Source organism: Anomaloglossus baeobatrachus, chromosome 2 (genome assembly GCF_048569485.1).
Source record: "Anomaloglossus baeobatrachus isolate aAnoBae1 chromosome 2, aAnoBae1.hap1, whole genome shotgun sequence".
Lineage (NCBI taxonomy): Eukaryota > Metazoa > Chordata > Amphibia > Anura > Aromobatidae > Anomaloglossus > Anomaloglossus baeobatrachus.
The window spans coordinates 127,403,268-127,424,208 of NC_134354.1; the positions used below are offsets into that span (position 1 = coordinate 127,403,268).

At 50.4% G+C, this 20,941-nt stretch overlaps 1 protein-coding gene across 1 annotated transcript in view; it reads right to left on the bottom strand.

The window, feature by feature from the left end:
• Positions 1-20,941, bottom strand: part of PRPF8 (pre-mRNA processing factor 8) — a 148,413-nt gene that overhangs the window by 15,324 nt on the left and 112,148 nt on the right.

A 20,941-nucleotide genomic window follows, 5' to 3' on the forward strand; every position in this document is an offset into this window, starting at 1 on the left:
TGTTCCTGAAGAGAAACGGGGGTCATCACTCTTTCTGCCTATAGAGTGCACCCTGTTTGCAGAAGAGCAGCGGCTCGGCCGGGAGGTGGAGAAATTCTGAAGAATCGAGTTGGAGGACGAGAAGTGAGCTCTATCCTGTACCCGTGAGACAGAATGTCTCACACTCAATGGTCATTGACCTATGGCAGCTAAATATCGCCAAGGCGGGAGAGCCTGCTACCGACCGAGGCCGCAAGTCATGAGGAAGCCGCCTTGGAAGCGGGTTTTCAGACTGTCGATTTTTTGGGCGTGACTGAGCCCGCTAAGAATCTGAGCTCCTCTGATCCTTTTGAGTCCACATTGGACGAGGAAAAAAGGGACCTGCCCGAGCCTCGAAAAGGCCGAAAACCCCGACTGCCTCTTGCTCTGTTGGGGTTTGTTGTGTCCGGGCTGAGGAAAGGATGAATCCTTACCCCTGGACTGTTTAATGGTTACATTCACCAAACAGTCGGTCAGCAGAAAAAGGCAACTGGTAGGCAACCTTTTTTGGAAGCAGAATCTGCCTTCCATTCACTTAACGAGCAGACCAGGCTCTGCTTAAAAACACGGAGTAGCGGAGGCTACCGCCGCACGGTTCGCAGAGTCCAGGACAATCTGAATCGCGTAAGAAGCAAATGCAGACATTTGAGAGGTTAAGGATGCCACCTGCGGCACAGATGTACGTGTAACCGTGTCAATCTGTGTAAGACAAGCTGAAATAGCTTGGAGTGCCCCAAGGGAGAGAATGCCGGAGCCAACAGCAGTTCCATCTCCCACTGCAACTATGGATCTAGCTACAAGCCTGGAGATTGGAGGATGCCGCTTGAGACACTGGGTCCAGTCCCTGACCAAGTCAGGGGACAGGGATAACGTGTATCCTAAGCCGTTTGGAGAAGCGCATATCTGGATAAGCGTGGTGTTCCTGGACTGCCTCTCTGAAGGCAGAGTGGTCCAGAAAAATACGTGAAGCTGACTCCTCCACTGGAGGAGCTGTGAGAAATAACCCACATTCTATAGATGGACGCTATAAGATTATTTACTATGGCGTCACGATCAGGTGTATCCAGATTGAGAGCGGTCTCAGGATCAGAATCCTGAGCCGCTACTTCCGCCTCATTACACAGCGAGTCCTTCTGCTAGGACCCTGATGAAACCGAGGCCTGTCTGGGACTGACGTCCGTGCAGAGCCGTGACTCTGGGATGCGTGTGACATTCCCGGAGCTGTTAGTTGTTCACACTGAGGGGGGCCATGGATCCATGATTCAACAGTGCCCATATTGTGAGAGACATGTCCGGACTGCTAGGCTTCTAGTATCATAGCCATAGTCTCAGAAAAACTGTCAGTAAATACTGCAGACACCGTCCTCATCCCCTGGCCATTAGTGCATACAATGGGAGTCTATGTAACCTGCCGGCCGTATAGCCGTACATGCTGTACCAGCTGTATAGAAAAACATGTGGTTCTGCACCTTTGTTTTACACAGAGAATATGCTGATAACTCCTCCGCATAATCCAGGAGGGTATATACAACGTGCGACCAAACAGTGCAATGTATATAGTACAAGCATATCTATAAGTGCACTTCTGCACTAGTGGGGTTAGCACCACAGGTGCTGCTTAACGCCTGTTGCAGCGATTGTGTGACTATCAGAATGCCAGGGTCTTCCACACTTGTCTCTGTATCGTACAGAAACTGACACTAATGGCTGCCGGCGTCCTTGTAGAGAAGGAAGCCGTGGGCGTGCCTGAGAAAGTGCGGGAATCCGGATTCACAGTGCACACAGTGAGAGGGGTGGAGAATGCAAAACATACTCCAGCTCTCAGCGCTGCTATGCTATGCAGCGTCACGCCCCTACCCTGACTGTCAGGGCTGTGGGCGGTAACGAAGGGAGACTAGGCCCAGAAGCCGGGGACTCGAGTTAACAGCGCGGCCGCCGTAAAAGCGCGGGCCGCGCTGAAGTCCCCGGCGCACCACAAGTGCCAGCCGCGCCGCAGTCCCAGCGGCCGGCGCGACCGATTCCTAGAAGTGGCCAGCGTCCCGCCCCTCTCCTGACTGGCAGGTCTGGGGGCGGGAACGAACGGAAGCAGGCCGCAAAAGCCGGGGACTCTAGTTATCAGCGCGGCCGCCGTAAAAGCGCGGCCGCGCTGAAGTCCCCGGCGCACCACAAGTGCCAGCCGCGCCGCAGTCCCAGCGGCCGGCGCGACCGATTCCTAGAAGTGGCCAGCGTCCCGCCCCTCTCCTGACTGGCAGGTCTGGGGGCGGGAACGAACGGAAGCAGGCCGCAAAAAGCCGGGGACTCTAGTTATCAGCGCGGCCGCCGTAAAAGCGCAGGCCGCGCTGAAGTCCCCGGCGCACTACAAGTGCCAGCCGCGCCGCAGTCCCAGCGGCCGGCGCGACCAATTCCCATAAGTGAGCCTGCTTCAGCGAAGCTGAATGAGGCCATGGCACAGGCGCCGCAGCGCTGATGTCCCCCGGCGCACTACAACACCCAGCATGCTGCGGTGTGAGCGCCAAATGCACGGGGACACAGAGTACCTTGAGGAAGCAGGGCCATGTCCCTGATGTACTCCGCTCCATCCAGCATCTTCTCCAGGGGCTGTAGATGGAGCACGGTCTCAGTGCCTGGAGACCGGCAAATCCCACTTCACCCAGAGCCCTGTAAAAAGGGATGGGGAAGGAATCAGCATGTGGGCTCCTGCCGCCGTACCCGCAATGGGTACCTCAACCTTACAAACACCTCCGACATACAGTGGGGTGAGAAGGGAGCATGCTGGGGACACTATATGTGTCCTCTTTTCTTCCATCCGACATAGTCAGCAGCTGCTGCTGACTAAAAAGTGGAGCTATGCGTGGATGTGTTGCCTCCTTCGCACAAAGCACAAAACTGGTGAGCCAGTGATCCCACTGGGGGTGTATAGCCAGAAGGGGAGGGGCCTTACACTTTTAAGTGTAATACTTTGTGTGGCCTCCAGAGGCAATAGCTATACACCCAATTGTCTGGGTCTCCCAATTAGGAGCGAAAAAGAAAATGGTGTCTCCGCATGCGGACGATGCTGGCACACCCTTTTTATGGGAGCAGGACCTGGGGAAATACCCCAGGCGTGATATCAGCCAACGGGGAACTAGTAGACAAGTCATGAGTCCTCTCGTTCTGTAGCTAAATTCATAACTGTCACAATGAGAGCGTTGGCGTCTGCCTACGACGCTCCCAGGCCAAGTTATGGCCATATCCCCTGTTGTGGATATTGTCCATAACTCCAGCCAGGGGTGGAGCAGTGCTCCCTCTGAGGTCACTAAGGTAGGAGGGGACCTGGATTTGCCCAGGTTGATAACCCTACTTCGGCCATTTTCCAGTGTTCTTTCGCCGGGGGTCACGTGTAGGAAACATCTGTGGGAAGGATCCTAGAAACCTGGTCTACAGCGCCCCCCTGTGGCCAGACGCACAAGGTAACTGCTGGAACTGTGTATGCCTGTTTGTAAACCATGCTTTATCTGTAACTGTACTCTGACCTATGTATATTCTGTAGATTCCCTATTGTATATATTGTAGTTTCTAGTGTGCTTTAGGCTGATTAAATTATATAATTAATCTTGGGCTGTTCTGTTATCTCGATCTTGAATCCCACGTCTGTGTGTTCGGCTAATAGTTACCGTGAAGCGGTTGGTGGCAGCGAGTTGTGCCAAGGATTATTGTGGGGAGGCCAGTGAGATTCGGGGAGGTTTTTATATATTCCGCCCGCGGAGGTCGGGGGAATATATACCCTACTCTCACCGGGGACCCTTCAATAATCGGCATAAGTAGTATAGCGGCCTCCTTGCTTATCGTCGGGCAATTCCATAATTGGCCTGACTATAAGAGGGGCGCTAGAGAGCGCGTCACGTGCTCTGTCTGTCGGTCGGGAGGTATAAAGGAGGGGTGACCCCCACTTGTTACCCCCCGATTGTGACGTACTGGTAGCCAGCGCGGGGGATTTCTGAGTGACCCCCCCCGGTGGTTCGTGACAGAGAGGAATGCCCAAATTACAATTAAACCTTCTGATAAGGGGGGAAATACGGTAGTGATGGACACCAAAGACTATCCAATAATGTGTAAACGTATTTTGGCAGACAGGGCAACCTACCAAATACTCCCTAGGGATCCAACAAGAGAGTACCTAGGGGAGCTGGAGGCGCTCCTTAGGAAAGCACTTGAGTCTAAATTGATTTCAGATAAAGAATACGACTTTCTGTACCAGAGGTCCCCAGTGACAGCCACTTTTTATGCCACCCCAAAGATACACAAGGGATTGCATCCTTTAAAAGGACGTCCCATCGTCTCAGGGATTGATGCGATTGGACAAAATCCGGGCATCTATATCGATACAGTCTTACGCCCATTTGTCACCAGCCTGCCCTCCTATATCAGAGATACAAACGATCTTATCTCTAAACTTGATGGCATCATCCTGGATCCTGGCACAATGCTCGCATCAATAGATGTGGAGCAATTATACAGTAGCATCCCACATGATAGGGGTCTAGAAGCAGTCCACCACTTTCTCTCCACACGAGGCAATCAATGCCGTGAACATAGCAGCTTTGTAGGTGATCTATTGCTCTTTGTTCTGTCTCACAACTATTTTCTATTTGACGGTAAGGTGTACCACCAGCTCAGGGGCACGGCGATGGGGAGCCCTTGTGCTCCCACATATGCCAACATGTTCCTGGGCTGGTGGGAGGACACCTACGTATTCAAGGACGAGGATGTCATCTTTACGCCCCATATTCAATTTTGGGGGCGCTATATATATGACATCCTCGTCCTGTGGACGGGGGAGAAAGCCCTGTTTGTTCAGTTTGTGGAGAGATTGAATATTAACGATGTTGGACTTAGATTCACTTTTGAAGTGAGTGGGGATTGCCTGGCCTTTCTTGATCTAAAAATATCTAAAGACATTGGAGGTAAATTGGCTACAAGTATATATAGAAAACCTACAGCAACAAACAGTCTCCTCAGGTGGGAAAGTTACCATCCAGTACCCCTGAGGAAAGGCATCCCAAAGGGACAGTTCCTGCGACTAAGACGGAACTGCTCGTCCCTGTCTGACTTTGAATCTCAAGCGCTAGACATGGGGAACCGTTTTCGACAGAGAGGATATCCTCTACATGTGCTGGAACCAGCATATAGACATGCAAGATCTACCACCAGAGGAGATCTCCTGAAATCGATAAAAAAGCGGGAGGAAGACCAGATTACCCGATTGATAGGCACGTATGATGACCAAAATCCCAGGATTATGGAGGTGCTAAGACGCTACTGGCCTATTCTCAAATCTGATCCGGATATAGGAAAATTTGTCTCGCCACATGCAAGTGTCACTTTTAGGAGGGGTAGATCAATTAGAGATCACCTAACGCACAGCCATTTCTCAGCCCCAAAGGGACAAGGGACATGGCTGGATCGGAAACCCCAAGGTACATTCAGATGTGGTAGGTGCATATATTGCCCACGCATCAATCAAACTAAGGAATTTCGCAATAATGTAACAGGTAGAATCTTCAAAATTAAGGACTTTGCAAACTGTAGGACGGAGGGGGTAGTCTACCTCTGTACCTGCAGCTGCCCTATGGGATATGTGGGTAAGACAAAGAGGGAGCTGCGGGTCAGAATTGGGGAACATCTGGGAGATATTGGCCATAAAAGAGATACGGCCATCGCCAGACATGTCAACTCCTGCCACAATGGAGACATCAATACAATATCTTTTCAAGTGATTGAGGTGGTCAACAAACCTCTCCGGGGGGGTGATTGGAATAACAAAATTCTTCAACGAGAGGCTAGATGGACCTTTTTGCTAGACTCCGTTAACCCTGGTGGGCTTAACGAAACTTTGAGCTTTGTCAGTTTCATCTGAAATGTTGGTTGTATATCATATAAGATAGAAAGTTATATATCTTTTGCCTTTGCCAGGTCATTCATACCTGACTCTAGTCATTGACTAATCTCCTTAGCCTGGTTCTTCATTAGCATATTCCCGATAGCATTTCACAAAGGGCAATGTCCATGTCTGCGTGAGCTATTGGGCACGGATACCTCTAAAATCTCCAGGTAATCTGAGATACCTGGGGATAGTCATGCAGCGTTGGGGCTTAATTGCCTTGACCTGAGTGCACCATTTAGAATAGTGCACTGGAGATGATGCTGGGTACTACCGATGGACTGACGCTGTTTTCGTGTAATTAGGTCTTTAAACTATATATATCATATGTGCGGTTCTATGGTCTGGCAGGCCAGTTTTGATAGAGGGGTCCATTTTTGTCCTTCACCATGATAATCTGATCCGTGTATAGATAGGGTATGTATGTCCCTGGTTGATGAATATGCTTTCTGGGGCGATTATAGCCAGTTATGGACAAATATATTCATTATTCTATAGGCTACACTATTTATTATAGGTCCAGTCTTTATATCTGCGGTATATTATGCAGGAATATTCACGGATGGTGATAGGATAATCTGGGCAGCCAGAGCAGCAACTGGAAGCTTGTGGGCTTATTATTAAAAGAGTACAGGAGATCTGGGACTAGCCAGTGGAATAGTGTTAGCAGTGGTGAATACCATAGGCTGCTGGCCATGTCAATCTTACAATGATATCTCACTTCCTGGTTTTTTGGAACCTTGATGGGATAGGCTCCCTCATGTGTCAATCTTGCTAAGATAGTGACTGGGTGCTGGTTCCGTTCTGTCATTTCCTGTAGTAGTAGAGGCTACAATACGCTGCTGGATGTGTCAATCAAAAAGCGATACCGCACTTCCGGTTTCACGGAACAATGAGGGGATAGGTCCCTTCATCTGTCAGTCCTGCAAGGATGGGACTGCCCACCTTCACTTCCGGGCGCGGGCTCTTTAAAGATGTCTGTGGTAATGGCAGACGAGACAGCATGCGGAGATACCTCAGGATGTACCACCTCTAGCCCTGGCAGCCGTTCCTCCACTCCACTCTCTGCGTGATTAGAGTGCAAACAGTGCTCGGGACATTTGTCCTTGCAGATTGAGTGTGTTGTGTGCTATACCTCTGGTAGGTAATTGCTCCCTTGTTTGCATACTCCTTTATTGACCAGTGATATTTGCCAGACACTTAGAAATCCTGTGCTAGCTCTATGTATATACTCTTTTCACAGGTGCACACACGGCCCTGTACATTTTAAAGCAGAGACCCAGCGTTTCCATGTAGGAATCAGTATATTGCAGGTATTTAGGGGTTAAATGGTGATGTAAGGTCACATGTGTTCGCCCCACACATAGGTGATGTAATATGTGTTGTTTCACAGGATTGCTACTTGGATCACAGAACAGCAACTTGTATAATACAGGAGAGGGCCGACTAACCCCCCGATTCAAGCTGTGTATCTTGTATCAATAAAAGGCTTATCAACACAAATATAGGTATATTTCTACCACGCATGTTAATATGCACTCATGGATGTGCAGCATATAGTGTCTAGACTTGGACACTGTCTCTATTTATGCTGCTGATTTGTCTCCCCTTCCTATTTATTTACAGGAGCTAAGAGGCTGTTTTGATTTATTGAGAGTTCCTGGGGAACTTGGTTACCTATATGATCTAATAAGGTATGCGATCTCTAGACATTATAAGCCTTTATGCTCTGGAAACTGGGAGGAGACAGACGTATTGAGAGTTATTCTGTCATGACCCTCCCCTTCTTTTCTTTCAGGTGTAATATACTGCATCTATGTATCATAAATAGCACTATTGATGCTGAGACATCATTCTTTGAGGAAATAAGGTAGAGGCTCAGTGTGTATTGACTTGGCCCACCTTTTTATTTTTTATTTATTTTTTTACATTAGGAGGGACGAACAAGTAGTGGGGATAAATAACTTATGTAGACCCTTTGCCGTTATCTGTTTTAGGAAGCCACATATGCTTTTTGGAGACCTCAGTAAGACATATTAGGCAAGCATATTCTGCTGCTGCTACATCACTATCTTGGGAGTTTTTCCAAGTAAGTCTTACACATGTAAAGGCTTTTTTTGGAGATTGATATCAAAGTAATTTCTATATTGAATTACACCATTTGTCTTTCTCATTCTTTCAGGTGTTGTTGGCAATTTACCCCTGATGAACCCCCGACCACTTAGTTAGGAGAGGGGGAAACGCGTCGGGAGAAGCCCAGGGTACCGGCCTGCTTGGTGGACCCAGGGGCTTGATCCTAACTGCTGCTGATACAGTATTTGACTGGAACATTGGATTCAGTCCAGCTCAGGAACCAACAAATCTAATTGTTTCTGTTTGTTTCTGTTTTGTACACAATTCACCTGGTTGGTGGTGGGCATAGGCCAGGGAAGAGCAGGGACAGCCAGGGATAGCCACCCGGAGCGGGGGGTGTTCTGTACATTATAACACTCTCCGCAGGTAGGAAGGATAAGTGAAGGATCTAACTAGTCCCTCCTAGATTGCTTAGAATTCATCTAGCTATCCATTATCAGTATATTCCTGCACGCTTTTTTTCTACCTACCTCTATCTGGCCCTTCACGAGCACATTGTCTTTTGTCCTTTATGTTTGTCAGACACATGGTGTCTCATTTTAATATTTAATATCAATAAAGACTTATGTTTTAGAGGTTTGTCTCAGGTGGTCTCTACTGCAATGTATAATATGCAAGCATAAAAATACAGTTGAACACTTCGTCACTAGTGGGGTCAGCACCGGAGGTGCCGCTTACCGCCCGCTAAAAGCGGGTTGTAGTCGCCAGAATCCCGTGCCTGGGTCTCCCAGAACTTGTCTCCCCTTTCCAGCTCAGCCTGCACCTCAGGAATGGCTGCCGGCGTTCTGTGAAGAGGGGCGGACCGTGGGCGTGCCTCAGACAAAGTGCGGGAAACTGGCTTCCCACTGTGTTCAATGTGAGGGCTGGAGTATGTAAAGCAGATTCCAGCCCTCAGCGCTGACGTTCTGCATAGCGTCCCGCCCTTCCCCTGACTGGCAGGCCTGGGGGCGGGAACGAAACGGAACTAGGCCGCAAAAGCCGGGGACTCTAGTAAAAAGCGCGGCCGACAAATATGCACTGCCAGCGCGGAAGTCCCCGGCGCACCACAAGTCCCAGCCGCGTCGCAGTAAAAACTGCCAGCAGGGGCCGGCACGGCAGTTCCCCACACATAAACTCCCTTAGCAAGCTGTGGAAGTGTGGCACAAGCGCAGCAGCGCTATTGTCCCCGGCGCACTAACACACCCAGCAATGCTGCAGTGTGTGCGCGGTCTGTGCGGGGACACAGAGTACCTTGGTGTAGCAGGGCCCTGTCCCTGACGATACTCCGCTCCATATCCAGCAGATTCCCCAGGGGCTGTGGACGGAGCACGGTCTCTGTGCCTGGAGACCGGAAAATCCCACTTCACCCAGAGCCCGAAGGGGGATGGGGAATGATACAGCATGTGGGCTCCAGCCTCTGTACCCGCAATGGGTACCTCAACCTTAACAAACACCGCCGACACAAAGTGGGGTGAGAAGGGAGCATGCTGGGGGCCCAAGTATGGGCCCTCTTTTCTTCCATCCGACATAGTCAGCAGCTGCTGCTGACTAAACAGTGGAGCTATGCGTGGATGTCTGACCTCCTTCGCACAAAGCTTGAAAACTGAGGAACCGTGATCCCACGGGGGGTGTATAGGCAGAAGGGGAGGGGCCTTACACTTTTAAGTGTAATGCTTTGTGTGGCCTCCAGAGGCAGTAGCTATACACCAATTGTCTGGGTCTCCCAATGGAGCGCCAAAGAAAAGGAATTTATGGTAAGTAAAAAAAATTCCCTTCTTTGTCGCTCCATTGGGAGACCCAGACAATTGGGACGTCCAAAAGCAGTCCCTGGGTGGATAAAAGAATACCTCGATAAAAAAGAGCCGAAAACGACCCCCTCTTACAGGTGGGCAACCGCCGCCTGAAGGACTCGCCTACCTAGACTGGCGTCTGCCGAAGCATAGGTATGCACCTGATAGTGTTTCGTGAAAGTGTGCAGACTAGACCAGGTAGCTGCCTGACACACCTGTTGAGCCGTAGCCCGGTGCCGCAATGCCCAGGACGCACCCACGGCTCTGGTAGAATGGGCTTTCAGCCCCAAAGGAAGCGGAAGCCCAGAAGAACGGTAGGCTTCAAGAATCGGTTCCTTGATCCACCGAGCCAAGGTTGACTTGGAAGCCTGCGAACCCTTACGCTGGCCAGCGACAAGGACAAAGAGCGCATCTGAACGGCGCAGGGGCGCCGTGCGAGACACGTAGAGCCGGAGTGGTCTCACCAGATCTAATGAGTGCAAATCCTTTTCACATTGGTGAATTGGATTAGGGCAAAATGAAGGTAAGGAGATATCCTGATTGAGATGAAAAGGAGATACCACCTTAGGGAGAAATTCCGGAACAGGACGCAGAACCACCTTATCCTGGTGAAAAACCAGGAAGGGGGCTTTGCATGACAGCGCTGCCAGCTCCGACACTCTACGGAGCGATGTAACTGCCACTAGAAATGCCACCTTCTGCGAAAGACGTGATAAAGAGACATCCCGCAGCGGCTCGAAAGGTGGTTTCTGAAGAGCCGTTAGCACCCTGTTAAGGTCCCAGGGTTCCAGCGGACGCTTATAAGGTGGGAATATGTGGCAAACTCCCTGCAGGAACGTGCGGACCTGCGGAAGCCTGGCTAGACGCTTTTGAAAAAATACGGATAGCGCCGATACTTGTCCCTTGAGAGAGCCGAGAGACAAACCCTTGTCCATTCCGGATTGGAGGAATGAAAGAAAAGTGGGTAAGGCAAAGGGCCAGGGAGTAAAACCATTATCAGAGCACCAGGATAAGAAGATCCTCCAAGACCTGTGATAGATCTTGACGGACGTTGGTTTCCTGGCCTGTCTCATGGTGGCAATGACATCTTGAGATAACCCTGAGGACGCTAGGAGCCAGGACTCAATGGCCACACAGTCAGGTTGAGGGCCACAGAATTCAGATGGAAAAACGGCCCTTGTAACAGCAAGTCTGGGCGGTCTGGGAGCGCCCACGGTTGACCCACCGTGAGATGCCAGAGATCCGGGTACCACGACCGCCTCGGCCAATCTGGAGCGACGAGAATGGCGCGACGACAGTCGGACCTGATTTTGCGCAGCACTCTGGGCAGCATCGCCAGAGGAGGAAATACATAAGGCAGTCGAAACTGCGACCAATCCTGAACTAAAGCGTCCGCCGCCAGAGCTCTGTGATCTTGAGACCGGGCCATGAATGCCGGGACTTTGTTGTTGTGCCGTGACGCCATAAGATCGACGTCCGGCGTTCCCCAGCGGCGACAGATCTCTCGAAACACGTCTGGGTGAAGAGACCATTCCCCCGCGTCCATGCCCTGACGACTGAGAAAATCTGCTTCCCAGTTTTCTACGCCCGGGATGTGAACTGCGGAGATGGTGGAGGCTGTGGCTTCCACCCACTGCAGAATCAGTCGGACTTCCTGGAAGGCTTGACGACTGCGAGTGCCTCCTTGGTGGTTGATGTATGCGACGGCAGTGGCGTTGTCCGACTGGATACGGATCTGCCTGCCCTCCAGCCACCGATGAAAAGCCAATAGGGCTAGATACACTGCCCTTATCTCCAGAATATTGATCTGAAGGGAAGACTCTATCGGAGTCCAGGTTCCCTGAGCCCTGTGGTGGAGAAAAACCGCCCCCCCCCATCCTGACAGGCTCGCGTCCGTGGTGACCACAGCCCAGGTTGGGGGTAGGAAGGATTTTCCCTGCGACAGAGAGTTGGGAAGGAGCCACCACTGAAGTGACGTCTTGGTTGCAAGGGAAAGAGACGTTCCTGTCGAGGGAAGTCGACCTCCTGTCCCATTTGCGGAGAATGTCCCACTGGAGTGGCCGCAGATGGAATTGCGCGAAGGGCACTGCCTCCATCGCTGCCACCATCTTCCCCAGGAAGTGCATGAGACGCCTCAAGGGGTGTGACTGACCCCGAAGAAGAGATTGCACCCCTGCCTGCAGAGAAAGCTGTTTGTCCAGCGGTAGCATGACTACCGCTGACTGAGTATGAAACTCCATCCCGAGGTAAGTCAGTGATTGGGTCGGTGTCAACTTGGATTTTGGGAAGTTGATGATCCACCCGAACTGCTGGAGAGTCGCCAGGGCGACGGTAAGGCTGTTTTGACACGCCATCTGAGAGGGTGTCCTGACCAGAAGATCGTCTAAGTAGGGAATCACCGAGTGGCCCTGAGAGTGTAGGACCGCCACAACAGATGCCATGACCTTGGTGAACACCTCTCTCACCCATCGGTCTTGAACATGTGGCCACCAGGCGTCGCAAAAGCGGGAGAGCCTGCCACCGACCGAGGATGCGGTTCGGGGATGCCGAGAGTCATGAAGAGGCCGCCTTGGAGGCATTGCCTCCGGCGGGTTTTTGGGGGCGTGGCTTAGCCCGCCACGCATAGGAGTTCCTCTGGCCTTTCTCCGGCCTGTTGGACGAAGAGGATTGGGGCTTGGCGGAGGGACGAAAGGACCGAAACCTCGATTGTATTTTCCGTTGCTGAGGTCTCTTCGGTTTGGACTGGGGTAAGGAGCAGTCCTTTCCCCTGGATTCCTTAATAATCTCATCCAATCGTTCGCCAAACAATCGGTCGCCAGAAAACGGCAAACCGGTTAAGAACCTCTTGGAAGCCGAGTCTGCCTTCCATTCGCGCAGCCACATGGCCCTGCGGACTGCCACAGAATTAGCGGATGCCACCGCTGTACGGCTAGCAGAGTCTAGAACTGCGTTCATGGCGTAGGAAGAAAAAGCTGACGCCTGAAAAGTCAAAGACGCAACCTGCGGAGCAGAATTACGTGTGACCGCATTAATCTCAGCCAGACAAGCTGAGATAGCTTGGAGTGCCCACACGGCTGCAAAAGCCGGCGCAAAAGACGCGCCCGTGGCTTCATAGATGGATTTCACCAGGAGCTCTATCTGCCTGTCAGTGGCATCTTTTAGCGATGAGCCATCTGCAACCGATACCACAGATCTAGCCGCCAATCTAGAGACTGGAGGATCCACCTTTGGACATTGAGCCCAACCCTTAACAACGTCAGAGGGGAAGGGGTAACGTGTGTCAGTAAGACGCTTAGTAAAGCGCTTGTCCGGAACCGCTCTGGGCTTCTGGACAGCATCTCTGAAGTTAGAGTGATCGAAAAACGCACTCCGTGTACGTTTAGGGAACCGAAACTGGTGTTTCTCCTGCTGAGAAGTCGACTCCTCTACAGGTGGCGGCGGGGGAGATATATCTAACACCTGGTTGATGGACGAGATAAGGTCATTTACTATGGCGTCCCCTTCAGGTGTATCAAGATTGAGAGCAGCGTCAGGGTCAGAGCCCTAAGCTGCGACGTCCGCCTCGTCCTCCAGAGAGTCCTCAAGCTGGGAACCCGAGCAGCGTGAAGAAGTCGGGGAAGATTCCCAGCGAGCCCACTTAGCCGGTCTGGGACTGTGGTCCGGGCAGGAGTCCTCCACGTGAGACCTAGGGCCTGTGTAAGGACCGGTCTGGACTGCAAAGCTTCAAGCAGCTTGGCAGACCATTTGTCCATAGACTGAGCCATGGATTGTGAAAGTGACTCAGAGTTTCTCAGCAAAAACGGCAAACTCTGTCCCTGCCGCCTGGACAGGGGGAGCAGGGGGGTCTACCTGAGCCGGGGGGCCCACTAGTGACCGAGGCTCCGGCTGAGCAAGCAAAACAGGGGTCGAGCATTGCTCACAGTGAGGGTAGGTGGAACCCGCAGGTAACATAGCCGCACAAGAGGTACAGGTCGCAAAATAACCCGACCGAACAGAAATATATTATATATAATCTATTCCGGCACCCTAAGGGGACCAGCACCGGGTGACCGGTGTGGCTTACCGACCGCTAAAAAGCGGAGCGTGTGTCCTCCAGATTCCCTGCCTTAGGTCTCCCAGAGTTGCAGAGCTCTTTCCTGGAAATCCTCCACCGGCAGAATGTCAAAAAAATGGCTGCCGGGGGGGCGGAGCGATGTAGCTTACCAGAGAGGACGCACAGAGAAGGAGCTCCTCTAATCCTGACTTCATCCTGGCCGTTTAACACCCGGTACCTGATCCGACAACCTGCCCACCAGCTGCTGTGACAAGGGACGTCACCTGGAGACTGTCGGTCCCCATCGGTGCTATTTATCTTTTAATCCTGCAGGCGCAGACTAATCTCCTGAGGCTGCAGCACGTGGAGCGGCAGCCATCTTCCCCGCTGCCGGCACCTTCAGGGAGCGGCGCTGTGTGACTCCAGAGAGCAAGGAGGAGTGCAGGAAACATACCCTGAGGGACGATCCAGGAGCAGAGGCATTGTCTGGGGGCTGGCTGTTCCACTGGAGCTGCTCCCTGAGCCCTGCACAACATCACTGAATCCCCTGGGGCTGGAGCGTGGGACGCAGTGGCCATCTTCTCTGCGACCTGCAGCTGCATGGTGAGCGACGGCGTGTGACTCCAGGAGCGGAGAGGAGCAACAGGCATATACCCACAGAGGAAGACCCGGGAGCGGTGAGCACAGGGAGTTATCTCCCCCTTAGCTGTGTATCTGGCAATCAGTGAGCAGCACACTTAGAGCCGGCGGCTGTGCAGGAGACATTAACCCCTAGGGTGCTGGAGGGTTTGGAGTGTGAGCCTTGAAAGACAGGCCCTGCAGACTCTCTGACACATGAAAACATAGGAGAGACATATATTGAAGTCCCCACGCTGTGCAGGCCTGCATCACCCTGATAAATATACCCTGAGTGCTGTGCTGCCCTGGGACTCCCTTCATTGTTATTTTACAATATAAAAGTTGCAGTTTTCTGGCTCTCTGGAAGAGGTGGGCAAGTGGAGACGGACATATTATTAAATATACATTGCAGAGGCACGGATTTGGACGCACAGGGGCACGATAAGAGAGGGGTGCAGAAGTGGCAAACCCCCAGTGAATCAACATGAGTCCCCCTAAACAAAGTGGAGCTATTGATAAGCTTAAAGAGTACGCAAGGGGTGGTCAGGCAGATACCCCTAAAGCCAGGAGAACTACCACTCAAGCACCATTGCCTGACGGGTCAGAAGATCAAGATGATTTAACCCTGAGGCAGGTGTATGAACAGCTTCTACAAGCAATTTCTACAAGCAATAGCTCCCTCACAGGGAAGATTGAGGAGGTACACTCAGAGGTGGGCCGCTTGCGTCAAGACATGCAATCCCTGAGGGCCCGAACAACAGAAGTTGAGACACGAGTGTCAGAACTGGAAGATCAAATAAAACCACTTAAAACTAAAATGACTACAATGGCCGGATCAACAAACGCATGGCGCCAGAAAGCAGATGATCTAGAGAATCGCATGCGTCGAAACAATATACGGATCATAGGACTGCCAGAACACTCAGAGGGTCAGCATCCGGAACGGTTCCTGGAGGAGTGGCTGAAATCTAATCTTGGGAACGAGTTCTCCTCGACGTTTGCGGTGGAGAGGGCGCACAGAGTTCCAATGAGACCTCCTATTCCAGGTGCACCGCCGCGTCCCTTCTTAGCAAGGATGCTCAACTGCAGAGATAGAGACACAGCACTCCGCCTAGCCCGACAAAAGAGCCCACTTAAGTTTAACAACGTTACACTCTCAATCTTCCCAGACTTTTCGGTGGACCTCCAGAAACAGAGGGCCCACTTCATGGATGTGAAGAAAAAATTAAGGGAGCGAAACATCATCTATTCTATGCTATACCCTGCCCGGCTCCGCATAGTGCATGAAGGGTCGTCTCTGTTTTTCACTACACCTGCTGAGGCTGAGGACTGGTTACAGTTACACCCGAGACCTAAGGGGCAGAAGCAATGAGGCTACGTCTACTAAGTGACATTTGCTGAGCCCCCTGGTGCCCTTCATCTCCCATTAAAGCTTGAAGCCCCCTTTGGAGAAAGACAAGACTTCTCCGTGCCTTGAGTGATGGAGGAATTGGCCAGGAGTTGGTTCCTGTGAGATGGGAGCCCTATTTTGTGCACTCTAATACCACCTATACCAGGACACTGCATTCAGTGGTGGTATCCCCATTGATGTTTGAAATGTTTTACAGGACTTATCGGAAAGGTCCTGAAGTTCGATATTGTTTTTCTATGTTTACAGCTGCTATTGCATTAACTTTATTTCTTTGCAGAGATAGGCTTAAAACTATTGGTGGGTTAACCGCATCTAGTTGCGGGGTGAAACGCGCCTTATACTTGGGATCCTGGTTCTATAAACAGATTTATATGATATGGGGTCAGAGATGATAGTTATGACCTGGAATGTCAGAGGCCTTAAGTCTCCCAAAAAACGTATCAAGGTATTTTCCCAAATTAAGCAAATCAGAGCTCAGCTGGTGGCACTAGTAGAAACTCACCTCACACGAGACACAATGGTCGACGCATGCGTTCCACACCACCTACTCCAGAGGAGTCTCTATATTGGTCCATAAAAACATACGATGGGAAGCAAAGGTGGTAAGGCGTGACCCGGAGGGGCGGTTTGTGTTTATATATGCGTCTATAGATTCTAGAGATTATGTGCTACTATGCATTTATAACCCCCCACCGGCTCGCGTTTCCGTTCTTAAACAGGCACTGAGCTTTGCCCTCAGCTACCCAGATGCATATGTGTTATGCATGGGGGATTTTAACCTTGTGATGAATGAGGAGCAGGACAGGTTTCGGGTAGATGGGGGGAGACAACAATCGACCCCGGATTCGACTGACTTACAACAATGCGTGGAGGGAGGAGGGTGGATAGAACTTTGGCGACTCCGACATCCTAACACTCGAGAATACACATGTCATTCCTCCACTAGACGTACGCTGTCCAGACTGGATTATATTTTTGGGTCAAGCAACATCGCGACCTCGGTGGATGAAGTGGTACACGGGGTCAGGGGCATATCAGATCATAGCCCAGTGATCCTCACTCTTAAGACTAATCAAAATGTTAGCAAACCCTTTTGGAGGTTAAACCCCTTTTGGTTGAAATTAATTGATCAAAGCGATAGGACCCGGACCCAAATAGAAGATTTTCTAAAAATCCACCCTAAACCCTGGAATATTAACTTGGTGTGGGATACTCTCAAGGCTTACCTTCGGGGGTGTCTTTCTTCAACCATAACATATCTTAAAAGAGCGACTAGAAATGAGGATGACATGGTGGAGGGGAGACTTAAGGACTTAGAGGCAGAATATATTACAGCCCCAACCGATGGGAACAGAGCAGCCTGGATGCATTCATACAGGCTGTATATGCAACACTGTGAGACCAAGTCCAAACGCAAACTGTTCTTCACTCGACAATCTTACTTTGAGCTTGGAAACCAGTCCAGTAAATTACTGGCATATATGGTTCGGCAACATAACACCTCAAATACAGTACTAGGTATACGGAGGGCGGACGGCTCCACAGCCACATCCCCTGAAGATATCTTGGAGTGCTTCCATGAATATTATAAAACCCTATATACTTCTGGAAGCCCTCATGGAGTTCAAAGCTGTGGGGAATATCTATCGGATTTGGAGTTTCCCACTTTGAGCAGATCGCAACGGGAGTCTCTGGAGGCGGACATCACACTGGACGAAGTGATTACAGCCATCTCAGATATGGCTAGGGGGAAATCTCCGGGTCCAGACGGTCTCCCCATAGAATTCTATAGTAAATATTGTGATGTATTGGCCCCGATTTTATTAGATGTTTTCTCTCATTTCTCAATCGGTGACTCTCTACCTGCCTCCTTGTACGAAGCGCACATAGTTGTGCTGAGGAAGGAGGGTAAAGACCCATTCGAATGCGGCTCATACCGCCCTATATCCTTAGTCAATGTGGATTATAAGATCTTTACCAAAATATTGGCGTCCAGGCTCAATTCAGTTATATTGAGTATAGTTCACCCAGATCAAACAGGATTTATGCCTGGAAAAAACACCTCGATAAATATAAGACGGGTCCAGTCCATAGTACAATATAGTACATTGTTCCAGGAAAATGAGTGGGCCTTGGCCTCGCTGGATGCGGCCAAGGCATTTGACTCGGTAGAATGGCCATTTTTGTTTGCCTGCCTCCAGAGATTCGCCTTTGGGCCTAGATTCAGCAATTGGATTCATATATTGTATAGGTCCCCGACGGCCAGGGTACTGGTCAATGGCATTATATCTGAACCTTTCTCACTGAGACGGGGCACGAGACAGGGATGCCCTCTGTCTCCAGCATTGTTTGCACTAGTTATTGAAGCTTTGGCAATTAGAATTCGCTCTCATCCACAGATCACTGGAATCACTATAGCCGACCGCACAGATCAAATAGGATTGTATGCGGATGACATGGTTGTTTTTTTGGACAGAGTACAAGAGACCTTGCCTGTGGTTATAGATACTATAGATAAATTTGGGGAGTTTTCGGGACTGCACATCAATTGGGATAAGTCGGCTCTGATGCCATTAACACAGGGGTCTAGAACTTCAATGGAGGGTAGGTCACCTCTGCAAGTGGTGACTAGCTTCAAGTACCTGGGAATACACATACAGAAGGACCATACACTAGACTATCAGACGTGTATAACACCACTCCTGGAACACGTCAAACTTAAATATAACTCGTGGAGCAAGTTACCCCTGTCGGTAGTTGGCAGAATCAACTTAATCAAAATGATATTACTTCCAAAACTCAGTTACACACTACAACATAGTGCAGTATCAGTACCCAAATCCTTCTTCTCTACGCTGAACTCGCTTACTACTTCTTTCATATGGGGGAGATCCAGACCCAAACTCCGGTTATCCATTTTACAGAGATCCAAGAGACTGGGAGGGATGGCTTTACCGGAGTTCTTCCTGTACTATCTGGCGGGGCAGCTTAAAGCACTAGTGGCCTGGATGCCTGGTTGTCAACTGCCGAACTCCGAGAGTCACTTGGCACACGCGGCCGGGACTGACTGTTTGGTGGGTTTTTTGGAATCAGATGGACTGAGAATATCACGGCAACTACCCCTCCTCAAGCTGGCAAGATTGGTCTGGCGACAAGCTAAGAGAGTGGCACATTTTGAGGGAGTGGTGGCGGAACTCCCACTATGGGGGAATAGCCACTTCCATACTCTGAGAGATCACCCCTCAGCACAATTTTGGATCACTCACAATGTCATTACACTGGGTGATCTATATGCCCCGGGAACCACAACCTTCAAATCCTTTGACCAGATCCAAACTGAATGTAATATCCCAAGGTCGCAATTTTTTAGATACCTGCAGATTCGTACAGCGATTCAGTCCCATATGCAGAAAATTGGAACGGGGAAACTGATATCAACACTCCCGATGATAGGTATCCTAAAATCACAGGGACCTCGGGGTTTAATCTCAGCCATATATACTTACCTGTTGTCGGTGGGGGTGGAGTCGGACCCCTTGCCAGCCCAGGATAGATGGAGATCTCTAATTCCCTCTCTACAGGGAGAGGAATGGGAAGAGATATTGGAATCTCCGACTGCGGTATCCCCATCGGTTAATAATAAGTTGATTCAATGTTACATTGTTCACCAGGCATACCTTACTCCAACTCGATTATTTAGTATGGGCCGTTCTCGTACATCGGAGTGCCCGAGGTGTCATCTCTCAGGGGCAAATTTCATACATATGATCTGGAGCTGTCCTAATATATCCTCGTATTGGAGGGGAGTGACATCTCTGCTATCATTGATTGTGTCAATTCCTGTTTCATGCGACCCATTGATATGCCTATTTGGGGTAATGGAGGAAGAGTCCTGGGATCATTATATGATAACATTCCTCAGAGGGGCATTATTTTTGGCTAAAAAAGTAATAGCCTTGCGGTGGATGGGGGATTCGAGTCCAACTGTGAGGTCCTGGGTTAAATTAGTCAATGCAACTATAGTCTATGAGCGGGTGGTATACTACAATAGGGGGTGCCCGGAAAAATTTAACAAAATTTGGGGTCTATGGAACTCTTCTCCAGACACACTTACAGAGGCTTAGAGGAATCTATGCGAATAGAGGTGGTTCCCACTAGATGTTGGGAGATGGAAGCTATCCTACGGTATCTTGCGGTAAGGTGATGCAATGTAGCTGTTGTTGTTCTTTCTTTTTCACCTTTTTATTCCCTTTTCTACCCTGTTTCTTAAAATATGGTCATGCTGATCATTAGAGCTGTTCTTATGCTTAATATAAAACTGTATATATATGCAAATGATAAGAAGAATGGATAATACTATTTTATCTTGAGTACAACAGATACTATGGACTCTATATGATTCTTCAGTGTTGTGAACGTATAGCACTATCCATGTACTAAGCTATTTCTCACATTGTAAATGTCAGCTATACCATGTTTGAAACTGTTAATAAAACGAAGTTAAAAAAAAAAAAAAAAATGGCTGCCGGAGCTCTCTGGGGAGGAGTGGAGCCGTGGGCGGCGCAAGAAAAGTGCGGGAATCTGGGGTCCCCACAGTGATCAGTGAGGGGGGAGGAAACATACAGGATGCTCCGGCCCTCACATCCGACGTCAGGTCGGCAGTCCCGCCCTTACCCCTGACAAACAGGCCCGGGGGCGGGAGTTTTGCTACTAGGCCGCAATGAAGCCGGGGACTAAATTTAAGACCGCGGCCGACAAGCAGGCGCGGTCGGCGCGGAAGTCCGCCGGTCTTCACAAATCAGCAGCTGCTGCAGCGTCCGGGATGAAGGCGCTCCATGCACAGCCCCCATGGGGACACAGAGTACCTTAGAGATGCAGGGCCCGGTCCCTGAGGATAAATAGACTCCTGTCCGGCAGATTCCCACAGGGGCTGCGGAGGGAGCACGGTCCCAGTAACTGGATGACCGGTCAGGATCCCACTTCTCCCAGAGCCGCTAAGGGATGGTGAAGGAAAAACGGCATGAGGCTCCGGCCTTTGT